Genomic DNA, 12,791 nt, shown 5'->3' with positions numbered 1-12,791 from the left:
TCTGTGGTGTTCTGCTTTGCTTTGTAGACCAAAACATAGGCCAAGTTTTAGAGATTTGGACCACTGTTTAACTTTTCCTAGGACATGATAATGCAAGTTTGAGAACCTCTTTCTTGGGATTAACTGATGATTAGTATGGCAAGCTAAAAAACAAAGCGAAAGTTTTATTTCTTCTAATTGGTCTAAAACTATTTGAGTAGAGGAGAAATTAGGTGCTTACACAGTTCAAAGGTGGGAGAAAAATGCTAATCCTTACCAAGTGGTTGGTATATCAGGGTTTTGTTTTAAAAAAGGGCCCTTCTCCCTCCAAAGGATGATTTGTACTGTAATACTGTACTGTAATACTCTGATGTCTAGGAAGGGTAAAATTGGCCTAAAATGATTTTACAAGGATAAACTTTTGCATGAGGCTTGTGATAGGCTTTAAAAAAATCACCTCTGTTTTCATTCTTGACCAGAAGTGTATGAATACATAACCAGATAAGAGAAAATTTATAACACCTTTTAAATCCCAAGTTTGCTTAGGGATATGGTTTAATATCAGTCACATTTCTTCTTAGCAGTAATTTAAAGGACTTGAAAAGACGCTGGATGTGTAGTAGCCCTAAAGAACTGCAAAGACTGAGGTGGAAGGTAGATAAGAATGGAGGTGATACTGCAAGAAAATCTAGGACATCGTCTCCAGAGAGAAGTTCGTCTATCCTATCCGACCGAACTGCTAAAACAGAAAAGGTGTTTTGACCTGAGATCCTGCCTTGGGTGTAGGGAGGGGAAGAGGTATGTTTTAGGAAATATTTTTGGCTAGTAGGTAAGATTAATAATGTAAGGTTCTGCTGTCTGTTCTTCCAGAAGGAAATAAGAAGTTTTCTGGGGCCAAGAAAGGAAAGGAATGGCCTCTTTTCCGTTCAATTTCTTTAATATCTCGGTTGTGGTAAGAAATTAAAGACTTCTCTTTTTCAGCCTGCACCTAACATCCTTTGCCCCTGAATAATTTGAAGAGCATTGATAATTCACTTTGGGAAGCCATCTTAACAGGCATAGGAGATAGGAAAAAAAGAGGATATAAGCAAACTTTTGTGTCATCTGATATAAAAGAGCTTCTACTCTTGTCCTGATAACCCTGTAATTGAAAAAAGCAACACTGTCATCTCATATTTGGGAGAGTGCTGGGCTGTCTGTCTAGCTCTGAGAAATATTTATTTGAAGGTTGTTTTTCTGGATGGCAAATCAAATCTGAAATCATTCAAATTCAACAACAACAACAAACTACTTTATTTTGTAACAGATCTGTGATTTTTTTAAAGGACTATAATAGCTGGTTTCCATATATAAGAACCAACACATGCGTCTTCAGCCATTTTGAAGAAACTAAGGAAGTGCACAGAATGAATCCTGAAACAAAACGTCAATTTCTTCTTTTCCAAAAAATATTCTTAAATTCTCATATTCTTAAATTTCCACTAAGATTTTATTCATTTTTGATTTCTTAATTTTTTAAGGCGAAGAGACATCAGAATTTTCTCAGATGCAAATGGTTAATAAACCTACTGACTAATGACTAACAATCACTGCTCCCAACTTGACATCCAGTCCCCAAGACGACCCTGTAATCCTCAGGAGAAAAGGATTTCCTGTAGTCCTAGCAGCAGAAACCAGGGACTGAAATCATCTTCCTGTTAGAGGATTAAAGTAGAACAGTGGTTTAGTCTTTTCTATAATTCTTCAAAGGACTGAGCATAAAATGCATGTATCTTTTCTTGCTGGTAAAATAAATTCTCAAATTTTTCAAAGTGTAAATGCTTATGGGGAACATATTACATAAGGTGCTGTAATTTAATGCTCGTCACTGTAGTATATATCTGTTTAATATCTGTATACAGTAGCTGTTAAACAAGGATGGATATATCCACAAAAACTTGTCATCCCAAAGTTGGACCCGTTACACTGGGCAAAAGGTTAACTAATATTACTTTTTCTAATGCAGCTTTAGGAAATATCCATCCGTCTTAGCAAATACAAAAAGCAGATTTATGATGAAATCTTTAAAAGGTAGGTCAGATATCAGGCTTCTAAACGAGTCTCTTATCCTACTAAAGAAAATAAATGAAAACATTAGTGAACACACACAGTCTCTAATTACAAAATAATGTTTGTGTGTATACATATATATACATAAATATGTATATAACAAAAAATATATTTCATTACTTAAACTATCCAGCACTGGAAGTAGTCTCGAATCATATCACAATGAATGATGAACACAACTCAAGAAAACTGCAAGCTACCAATCTTCTTGCACTTTTTACAGTTCTTGCAGAGCCTGGGAAAAGGCACGCACCACACCCTGATAATTGTATGTGGTTATTAAACCACAGTTACCACATGTTCCCTAATCTCTGGTACTGGGCATCATTCCCTGCACATCTTTTCTTCACAATCTGCCTCATCTGACCCACAAGCTCCACAAACTCTAGTTTTCGTTGTCTGATCTGATATTATCAGGCTTATCTAGTGCTATGACAAATGTAGGCAATTTTTTTCTCATTAGTCATACAGAAGATATAGCCAACATGCAGTAGTCTGTCACAATATTTCAGTGTGAAAGCAACGGCTTCTTAATACCTCGTTTTTTTAATAACCATCACATCCAAGCAATTTTTTAATAACCAATTTTTTAATAACCATCGCATCCAAGCAGTAAAACATGTAACATGAAACTGAAGTGGGTGCTTCAGTGGTCTTTTGGTGGTCTTTTACTCTATTAGGAAGTCTAACTACGTTATCAGATTGCTAAATTAAATGTAGTATCCCTTATAATCTTTTTACTCATTGATTTGAATTCTTAGTTTAGTGTCTTTTTGGACTAGGACAGAAATGGGAAAAAAATGATTCAGTATTTTAGATGTCAGAATTGGCTTTGTGACATTGTGTGGTGGCTTTAGATGTAGTTTCTTTCTCTTCTTCCTGCTCTTTCTCAAGTTTTCCACATCTTATTGCAATAATCAAACGCACTCAATACCTCAAAGTATAGCTCTCTTTTTTTTGATTCTCCCTATGCAAATACCATCCCATATGTTTCTACCAGTGCTGGTCCTTGTGATGTTTTCTAGGTAATAAATGAAACCAGTCTGGTCATATTATGTAATGTTGTTCAATCCCTATCTTCAGGTCAAACCAATTAATTTTACTTCAGCCTTATACAATTATGACTCTTACATTAGGCATGAATAGTAAATGATTGTTTTTACAAACCTTTCTAGAGCTAAATTTTGCTGCTTCTTCAGCTGGAGGTTTTCTGACTTGGATGCTGTAAAAGATGATGCATAACAATGTTTTGCAAGGGTGTTGATAACACGTTGACACATTAATTTTTTCAGGCGGCAAAAGGAACCATCAGAGACCATGGACGTGTAGCCACGTCTTCAGCCATTTTCCAGACTTCTAGTTACATTAGAAACTTGTGAGATATTTGGATGACTGTCTTTTCATTTATTTTAATTTTGTTTGTATGTTATTCACTTGGTGAGTTATTCACTTAGTAAATTATTCACTTACTATTTACCTGTATCCTCACTTCATCTTCAGCTAGGTCTCTTCTACTTTCTTTATTTCCCATGAGAAGTTTTGAAATGACTAGATCACAGGTGGACTTCACTGTTCCTTATAGATAGTTAAAGGATGTTCAAAGGATCCTTCAGGGGCGGCTGAAATCCACCTCTTAACTAGGGAAAAGTAGACAAAGTAATTTACAATCTATACCATATCCTTTTCTCCTTACGTTGTTAGAATGAAAAAGGTCACTTTTGCATCGATGTTCCCATAGTTTCTCTCAGGCTAAATGAGTTGGCAAAAGTAAGTGGGGTTCAGCAGTGCTGATCTTTGCTGCAAGTAATGTACTTAGATCAAATAGGGCAGCCAGTCCGACCTTTAGTTGTGAGAATTCCAAAATGCTGTATTCCAGAATAACAGAGAGCTTCTAAATCTTCAAACTTCTATATTTCAATCTGGCTGCGTAGTGACTTAGGGAAGATTTGTCTGATAGTTCTGCAAAATATTCTGAAACAAAATATTTGACAGTATCTATCTTTATTGTTAAGTGGGAAAAAATGTTTGATGGAATAGCATAATGAATCTGCATCTCAGATGAAAATTCCTCATTCTATTCTGTGCTAGCTCTCAAAAAACACAGACTTCCCTCAGCTCAAACATTTTTCATTGGACAGCTCTGATAACTCATCACCCAGTCATAATTTCATCTTTTCATCAAACAGAGGGTTATTAAAGGTCTGATGCTTGCCTTTTTCTTCTGACAGAAGATCCTAGCAAAGAGGAGTCTGTGGGCAAATGCTGAATTTGGTTATAAATAAAGAATTTGAAAAACAGTTCTCCATTTTTGACAGGTCTGTTGATTTCCTGAATTTTTGGCAGGTTTATATGGCAGATGTGCTCAGCAGTACTGTAGGCTCTGCTTTTAGCTACTTACAGATTTTTGGAAGCTGTTGTTTCTGCTAAGTTATTCAATTTAGAACTGGAAACCCACATTTTATAGCAAAACTTGATGACATCTGTCATGGCTTGATTACTCATGTTGAAGTAGTGCCTTACAGTCCCTAAGCATGATTAAGATACCAGTGTAACAGGTTATGTGTAAGGCTACCATCTATTCAAAGGGCAAGATCATGTTTTTATCAAATGTAAGTTGTAACAAGAGAGGGTGTGACTGGATATAAGGACAAAGCCTTCACCAGGAGGACAATCAAGCAGTGGAATAGGTTGCTCAGAGAGCAATAGGTGCAGTCTTCCTTGGAGGTTTTCAAACCAGACCGGATAAAGCTGTGGGTAAACTTGATCTGGCACTGCTTTGAGCAGGTCACGGACTAGAGACCACCTGAGGTCCCTTCCAACCTGAATTATCCTATGATCCTATAAGAACTTTTTATTCCTGAATTAGAAGAACCAGTGTATCATTACTTTTGTTACATTGAAGTTATAAGTTAGCTGCACATCATCTTAATCAGATATTAGTTAGGATAAGGTGTCCAAAGAGTATCTCTAAAATATAATTGACCTAGTCCTATTTCTTAGATATAACAACAGAAGAAATTTAAAAATTCAAGGTGACTTTCCTCCTGAATCTGTAATTCTTAAACTTCGAGAATAGATGTCAGCTAATGAACCTTAAATTGCCCGAGATATGATGAGGAAGCAAGTACAGAATAATAAAAAAAAAAGTTTTATTGATAACTTTTTATGGACTTCACGTTGCTATTTCAAAGGAACAATTATTTTTTATTATTCTTACAGTAGCTGATAATTCAATATACTAAGAAGCTAAATAAATCACAGAAAGGAGAGATCAAAGTATAAGAGCAGCCATGACTACAAAACAACATCCTCATGACTTGAAATGTCTCCAGAAATGAGATTGATATGCAGACACAGTGAAATAACAGAGAAGGGAGAGGACTTTTTTTTTTTTCCGGAAGAATATTTTTAGTAGCAACAGAGGTAGAAAGGCACTACTCACAGTCCAAAATATCTTACATTACTGTATATATAAAACAGAAGGAGATAAAACTACGTTCGTAGCAGTTCTTTAGAGAGTGAAGCTGCAGAGCATTACCTATTCCAAGATTATTTAACAATTCTGCTTACATTTTTTCATCTACGAGCTCTACCCATGATTTGCGCAAAGATTCCACCTACCTGAGGACATATTGGAACATTTGATAGAGCAAGTCATTGAAGGGATAAGACTTAGGGTGCATGCTATGAGTTCAAATTATTTTATAGTATCAGGGAATCAAACACTAGTTTTGTATTCTCTGCATGACCAAAAGTTCTCTCTAGAGACTGAATTTCTCAAATAACAATGGAGTCTATTAAAACTTACTGGAATATGAAAAGATTTGACTGGGTTTTGGGAGGAAATTGCTTCAATTTATGTGAAAAGTAAGCTGGACTTATCCAAGATTTTTGTTGCTAATTAAGACAGAACAAAAAAGAAACATATATCAACCATTCACAATGCTGATCTATTTCATTTTCATAGCTTAACTATGAATAAAGAGGAATCAAGACAGGGATAAAATCTTTTGGATAGCTAGAGGCAAATTCTCTTTTTAATCCTAAAATTGGGTAACTTTCAAGTACTTTAAATACAATTGAACTTGTTCTCTTGAAATACTTCTAAACTGGAATTCCTTTATAGAAAACAGAGGTATAGGATCTAGGTTACAGAAGTATCGTCACATGTACAATGCAGATAAATACCTAGTATAGTTTATAGAAGTTCCTAGGCACCTATTGTTCATTATAAACTTCATCTGTGGGTACCTTTACCTTGTACCTAGCTGCCAGGAGATGCCAAATAACATCTAACAGAATTTTTCAGAAGTACCTCCATACAATTTCAGTGAATGTTAGATTTTCAAGGGCTTATATAGCTCCAGTAAGTGTTTCTCTGCTTCTCAAGCATTTGAACACCTCTAAAAGATAGAATGGTAGAGTGAGAGACTAATAATTTTGGTGCTACTCTGGCTACTGAGTACTACTCTACCAGAAATGTTAACCTCTTGAGAAAAAAAAAAAGAAAGAAAGAAATTATCCAGCTTGTACCAAACTAATCCTGGTCAGTCTGTCTGTCTGTCTGAGCTTGGCAGGTGTAATCGTTTGTCTGGGAAGTGCCTCCAAGTAGGCTACATCCAGGGACACTGGGCTTCAAGATTTAAGCGTAACATAGCTGAATAAAAATGCTAATTCTCCTCCTGAAAGGAGGTAGCTGGGATGGAGCTGGAAACAAGGGCTATAGCTTTCAACAGCCAAAGTCACTACAACTTGCTTCATGCAACAGATGTATTCTAAAAGTGGGAGTGTGAAAAGTATTTCTGGTGCCCTTTAAAAGAAAACAGGCAGTCTGAAGCAAACAGTCCGTGTAGAAAAGATTCAAATCTTCTCTTCAAGCCCCATATTGATCCTTGGATGGTAGCAGCCGGTAAGGGAATGGATGAAACGTAATTGTCTGCAATCATTCTGAGAGCAATGATAGCAGAAGGCAGGGAGAACACACTGGCTGCAGCATCCAGGGGACCTGATCCATTTGCACTTGATCATCCCAACTGTAAATTCATGAAAAGTGTGTGTTAACAATAATAGGGAATGATTATTCCATGACAGTAGGCTGTTACTAGTAAGTAGAAAGGTAGTCCTCAGCCTGGGGTTTTGTGAAGAGTGCCCACACCGTGAAACCTCTGTGCCTCAGGGTGCACCCTCAGTACTGATGCGAGGGGCTCATCTTAGAGCATGCCGTGGCTCCCATTCTGCCAGACACAAAGGGACTAGAGCTGCAAGGTGTACCTCAACCTTCCCCTCTCCTCTATAGACTTGCCATGAGTTCAGGTGGACCAAGGCAGAAGCAAACATGCCACTCCACAGTGAGAACGACAGAATTAAACAACCTGTGAGTGCAGGGCTGGCTAGAAACCAAGCTGGCTTTTCGGTTGGGTGGACCTGGATTTACTACAAAGGGTTAGAGGAAGTGTTGTCCTCCTGGTTCTTCTCTCTTTTCCTTGCCTTGGTTTTCTCTTTCTGGCACAGCACTGGCCTTAGTTCTGCTCAGACAAGCCCAAATGCTGAGGCTGTCCTTAAAATGTTCCCAATGCCAGCACCCCAACAAGAGGAAGCCATGAGTTAACCCCTTCCCATAAGTCACTGGGTGGGTTGTGTATGAACTAGGCTAAGCCATACTGTTCCTTACTGCTGCTTTGGAGCTCCTGGATCTGTGCTAGGTATACTGCCCCACTGCTGGGAAAGGCAAGTGGAGTGAAGGCTTCAGTGCAGACCCCAGACCCCAGGCACCACTGTGTCCTCTGGGTCCAGGGAGCACAGTTACTGGAGGTACATGTGGAGATGTTAAAGGGTATCTAAATTTAGGTGCTTGCATGCTTGCATGACTCTAGCATTCTAGTGATCTGAGCCCCCTTATCGCCAGCGCAGAGCAACTGACTCCAAAGGAGACACTAAGTAACTGTCAGCTGATTCACTGTATAGGCTCTGTTGTCTGTATGTCAAGCTCTCCAGTAACTGTAATGGGAATTTAGAAGACTAGTATACTTTTGGATATGTACATAGAGGTGTTCTAAACTTGAGCAGAAGTTCCCTCGATTCTTGCAGGTAGAACCCAGTATCACCTGACTTTTCTTCCAAAGACATTTTCTAAAGAAATCACACAAGCCTAACAACCTATTGAACTATCCTGCACAGCATCCTACTAAATAGCCTTGTAGACTTCTGTGTTCAGCAGAAGGCAATGATCAAAAGGATTTATCTAGTGATGAAGATTTATGCAGAGGACACAAATGAGAAGTGCTGCACCTCTACTGGCATTTGTGACTACATATTTTCTGTACAGAAAAGTTGCTGTTATATTCCTTCCAATCTGAAGCTGCTGTTACTCTGATTGGCGGAGGGAACCGTATTTCTTCACATGAGGTATGTTATAATGTCTCTATGGAAAAGGACCAAAAAATTAGTGGAATGGCAGCCCATTCCAGAAGTCTGTGAGCGATAAGAAAGCAATAAGTCATTTCCTATTCACTGTGTCTTTTGTACCTAAACTGCAGTTTTGATTTTTAGTGGAAAAGGTCATAGAACTGTGGTCAGGTTGAATACATAGAGACTTTCCTAAGTTTTCACTTAGACGTAACATGAGGCAGAGGAGAAGCCAACCTCTTCTTGTATTATAGACACAAAAAGATCTCACTGTCTTACAACGACTTGAAAGTTTACAAATCTCTGTATCATTGTTGGAGATACTCCTACTACCAACATAACTACACCAGTGTAGAAATCTTCATTGAGAAAGATCATAACGGGGATATCTACATACTCTGACACCCCAGATGTCAGTATCACCCATGATGCTGCCAAAAGTAGCGGGTTTGAGGCTATGTTTACCAGGACAAACAATACTATCATGTTTATAACCAAGACTGTCATAATGGGAGAAAAACTTGAGATTAACTTGCTGTTTCCACTCCAAGATAATTTAAGTCGTCCTTACTGTCATTGAGCCAAGAAACTGTATGTCGGATCTAAAGGAGTCTTTGACTCCTGGCTCCTGGCAGCAGAGGCTCTTAGACTACATCTGTATCACAAAACTGAACAGCACTGAACTATGGGCTCACACCCAGGCAGATATCATCCATATGGCACATCTCCTGGTGCATTTTTTGTGCCATGCTAACTAGTACAGCATGGTTCAGGGACTGTTCTCAGTTGTCAGTATGGATGAGGATAAACTATTTTACAGGAGGAAAGAGCTGAATATTTATGGATATTAACTCTTTCACGACATTTATCCTCTGGGCCAAAGAAAAGGCCCCAGCATATTTTATTTACTAGTATAAATGTAGCTATGAGTGAACTGTTGGTAGCACTGTTTTCGAGCGAAGGCTCCCAGAATGGCCCTAGGATGTTAGGTGCCGGCTGCAGAGAATTATTCCTAAAGGAAGGTTCTTTGGTCAGTTCCTAAGGGATTCACTCCTCTGGAAGGATAACTCTGCCATGCAGTTAAACCAGATGGGGAAATTAAAGTTTCCAGATTGTGGGCCAGCTAAAGACCAGGGAAAAGTGTTTTCAAAAACAGTTTCACTGATTTTGACACTAGCATTTGTGAGGAATTTTGTCAGTCTATTTGGAATAAAAACTAGAGATTAAAAAAAGTCACAGCATTTCTGACAGATCCAGCCAGTGCCAGGACTGGACATGCAGTCCATTCCCCTTTAGTGGAATGTTTTTGACTCCTATAAATTAGAGCTACAAGAGTTTGGCATACCTATAGCTATATTTAAAAAAATACTTCAGTGGTTTAGGCAGAATTGTGAAAAAAATGAAACACTCTGGCATACAGGCATCAGCTGGAGCTTACAGCACAGTTTTCTCTCACATACCCACGTATACCCTCAGCTACTGCCACCATGTTTGACTAAAACTTTAACAGGTGATTGTCCAGTGGTGTTTTTATTATAGGTCTACAAGAGGGGATGAGCTGATGATTGCTTCACAGGTGTATCACAAAATAAGCCTACAGCTGCAAGTGTTCGCATGGATACGTGGTGCTCATTTATGTTTATTATGCAACTCTACTATATATCACTTGCAAATCTGCCCAGACAAAACTGCTGTTTGTGTAACAGGAACCTACTTCAACAGTTGTCCATGAGAAGCCCTCTGGGATTACTTTGCAATTGTACGAGAGGTTTCAGCCTTAAACACATCCCAAAATACCATGTAAGATTTGTTATAATTTGTTTAAGGTACCCCTATAGTAACTATGCTAGCCATTTATCAGCAAATAATTTCTTTGATAATTGATCTGTAACTCTTAAGAGTAATCAGCTACCTGAGAAGTGAGGGGTTTCACTGGAGATTATGATTTGTGTGTTTAATCAGCCTAATTTTGTGTGATGGATTATGAAAATTCCAAACCTGGTGTCTAATGCCTGTAAGATGAGCAATTGCCTCACCAAGACACCAGAGGTCCACAGATAGTTATGCTGTGGGAAGCCATCTATTTACCTTCTATTGTCCTTTTCCACTTGAATAAAGTGCTGTCTATTAAGCCAATTTGTACTCCTGAGTGGGGCAAGTTAATTTACCTTAGGCCACCTCTTTTCATTTTCCCAGAGCACTAGATAAGGCTTGAGAGATTGTTTATTGGTGACCCTAAAATATCAACCCAGCTCTTGTTCCTGTGAAACAAAGCCTGGCAGAAGGCCTTACATGATAAAAATAAAGCCAAGGAAATATTAATATGATAAGGAAGGCCTTGATCTATTAACTTCAAAACAGTCACATAGAAAAATTAAGCTCTTGTCAGCAAGGTTTTTTTTTTTTTAGCAGGCCCGGATAACTCTGCAACATAGATGTCACAATAAAATTCCTCCTGAAATGGAGTATTGGGCTAACAGAAAAATTACAGTTCTCTTAGACTGACTGCTTTTGAGTCATTAGTAATCTTATTGTTACTCTCTGAATAGGGAGTGACAGTCCTTACTCGACCTGCTCTCTAGTGTTAGAGTGGATTTGATTCTGCAGTACCCAAACTTTTTGTGTCAGAAAGTGAGTTTAAAATAAATCTTGTAAAGATATTTACAAAAGCAAGTTACAGTTCCAATGGCTTTGGCTTAACAACAGTAATTTTATATAAATATTTTCCAAATTAAAGAAACCAGCTGTGAATAGTCAGAAGTCACAAGTGATTTAGATGTGTTTTAAGAAGTCAGCTGTTACTAGGCAGGAAGATGTTAAATCTAATTAAGAAGACCCAAGGAGCAAACCTCGATCTCTTGTTGCAGGTGGTAAACGTTAATGTCTGGAGCTTTCTGCCCTTCTTGTTACCTCTCCTTTCTCCTGCCTACTGTCAATTAAGACCAGTTTTTGTCTAGATTTTTAGTATTTAACCCTAACTTACATATTACTTTATTTTCTAGTCAATGAGCAATTCCGGTGGAATCACTGAATGGCTACATAAATCTCCGTTTTAAGCTTTGGTCAGTATAAAAATACAAGAAAGGAATCTTTACTTCCAATAACAGTTATTCTTGCAAAAACTAAGAAAAGATATTACAGACATTACCTTTGAATTCTTCAAAGCAAGGATTACCAGTTTATTTTGTGTGAATAGCTTCTGCAGCCCAATAATATATCTGAATAACAAGATGTTTTGAAAAAGTTGGAAGCTACTACTAACAGCGACTTGCAAAAAACAATAATAAAAAAAGAGAACTACTGCCTTTATATATGTAAGTAATGACTAAGTGATTCTTCTCCATCTATTTCAATTGACAGTGCTAGTTTAATTTCTAGTGAATATCTATATTACGAAAAATTCTGACATACTTTCCTATTTTCCTCTTTGTTGATACTAATCTTGTGGAGGCAAAAAATAGTGTTCATCTTCTAGAAAACATAAGATGAAATGCTTCTTTATTTGATGAGACGTGATTACAGAAAGTAAAGGATACACATTATTTTCCAATATTTCAGATACTGATTAACAAGAAAAAAATCATCATTCATTACAACATAAATGCTAGTTATAGCATATCAGCAAACAGTCCCTTCTTGTGGGCCTCACCAGTCCCAGGCTATTTAGCTATCATTATGTTCACAGTCATAAAAATGCTGCAAAACCCTCTTGCAATATACACATCTTAAGATAGATGTTAAAGGGCTTAAATTTTGCTGCAAGAAAATCTTAAGCTTAAAGTCTTGGAATGATGAGCATAGTGAGACTCTAGTATAAGTTGCTGGGGATATTACATGGTTTCTGCCATCAGCAACCAGGCAGAAGGGAAGAACACCCGACACCCACTCACTCCCTTCAGGCAAAGGCCAAATAGATGCTGCAGCAGGTGGAAGGAGGTGGTCAGCTGAGAGAGATCAAAGGACACGAGTTCCACAGATTTTTTTTTTCTGGCAACATGCCCTGTAGCAACTTACCTTCATTTAAGTTACAGCCTGTTTTGTTCAAAGTGAGCAGCTGCTCAGTATTACCAGGAAGCTGATTCTGTAAGGCATTAAAAATAAATAAATAATATACAATACATATTATTATATTATATATATTATTTTATATATATATATAATATGTATATATATAAAATCCTATTTTATTCAAGTCTCTATTTTCTATACCTATGCAACTACATTTTTCTTTCTTTACCCTCCCAAACCAGTCTTAGGTTTTACGCACCTTCCAGGTACGGTGGAGACAAAACCTACCA

At 37.6% G+C, this 12,791-nt stretch overlaps 1 long non-coding RNA gene across 1 annotated transcript; it reads right to left on the bottom strand.

Moving 5' to 3' along the window:
- Positions 1-1,579: 1,579 nt before the first annotated feature.
- LOC138065776 (uncharacterized) lies at positions 1,580-12,555 on the bottom strand. Its single transcript, XR_011138849.1, has 4 exons — positions 12,508-12,555; positions 3,566-3,725; positions 3,256-3,310; positions 1,580-1,673 (listed from the first exon to the last, which is right to left on the bottom strand). It is a non-coding gene; the product is annotated as an uncharacterized lncRNA (long non-coding RNA).
- Between the last annotated feature and the right edge of the window lie 236 nt (positions 12,556-12,791).

This window comes from Struthio camelus, chromosome 1 (genome assembly GCF_040807025.1).
Source record: "Struthio camelus isolate bStrCam1 chromosome 1, bStrCam1.hap1, whole genome shotgun sequence".
NCBI lineage: Eukaryota > Metazoa > Chordata > Aves > Struthioniformes > Struthionidae > Struthio > Struthio camelus.
This window is presented reverse-complemented; position numbering and strand designations above follow the sequence as displayed.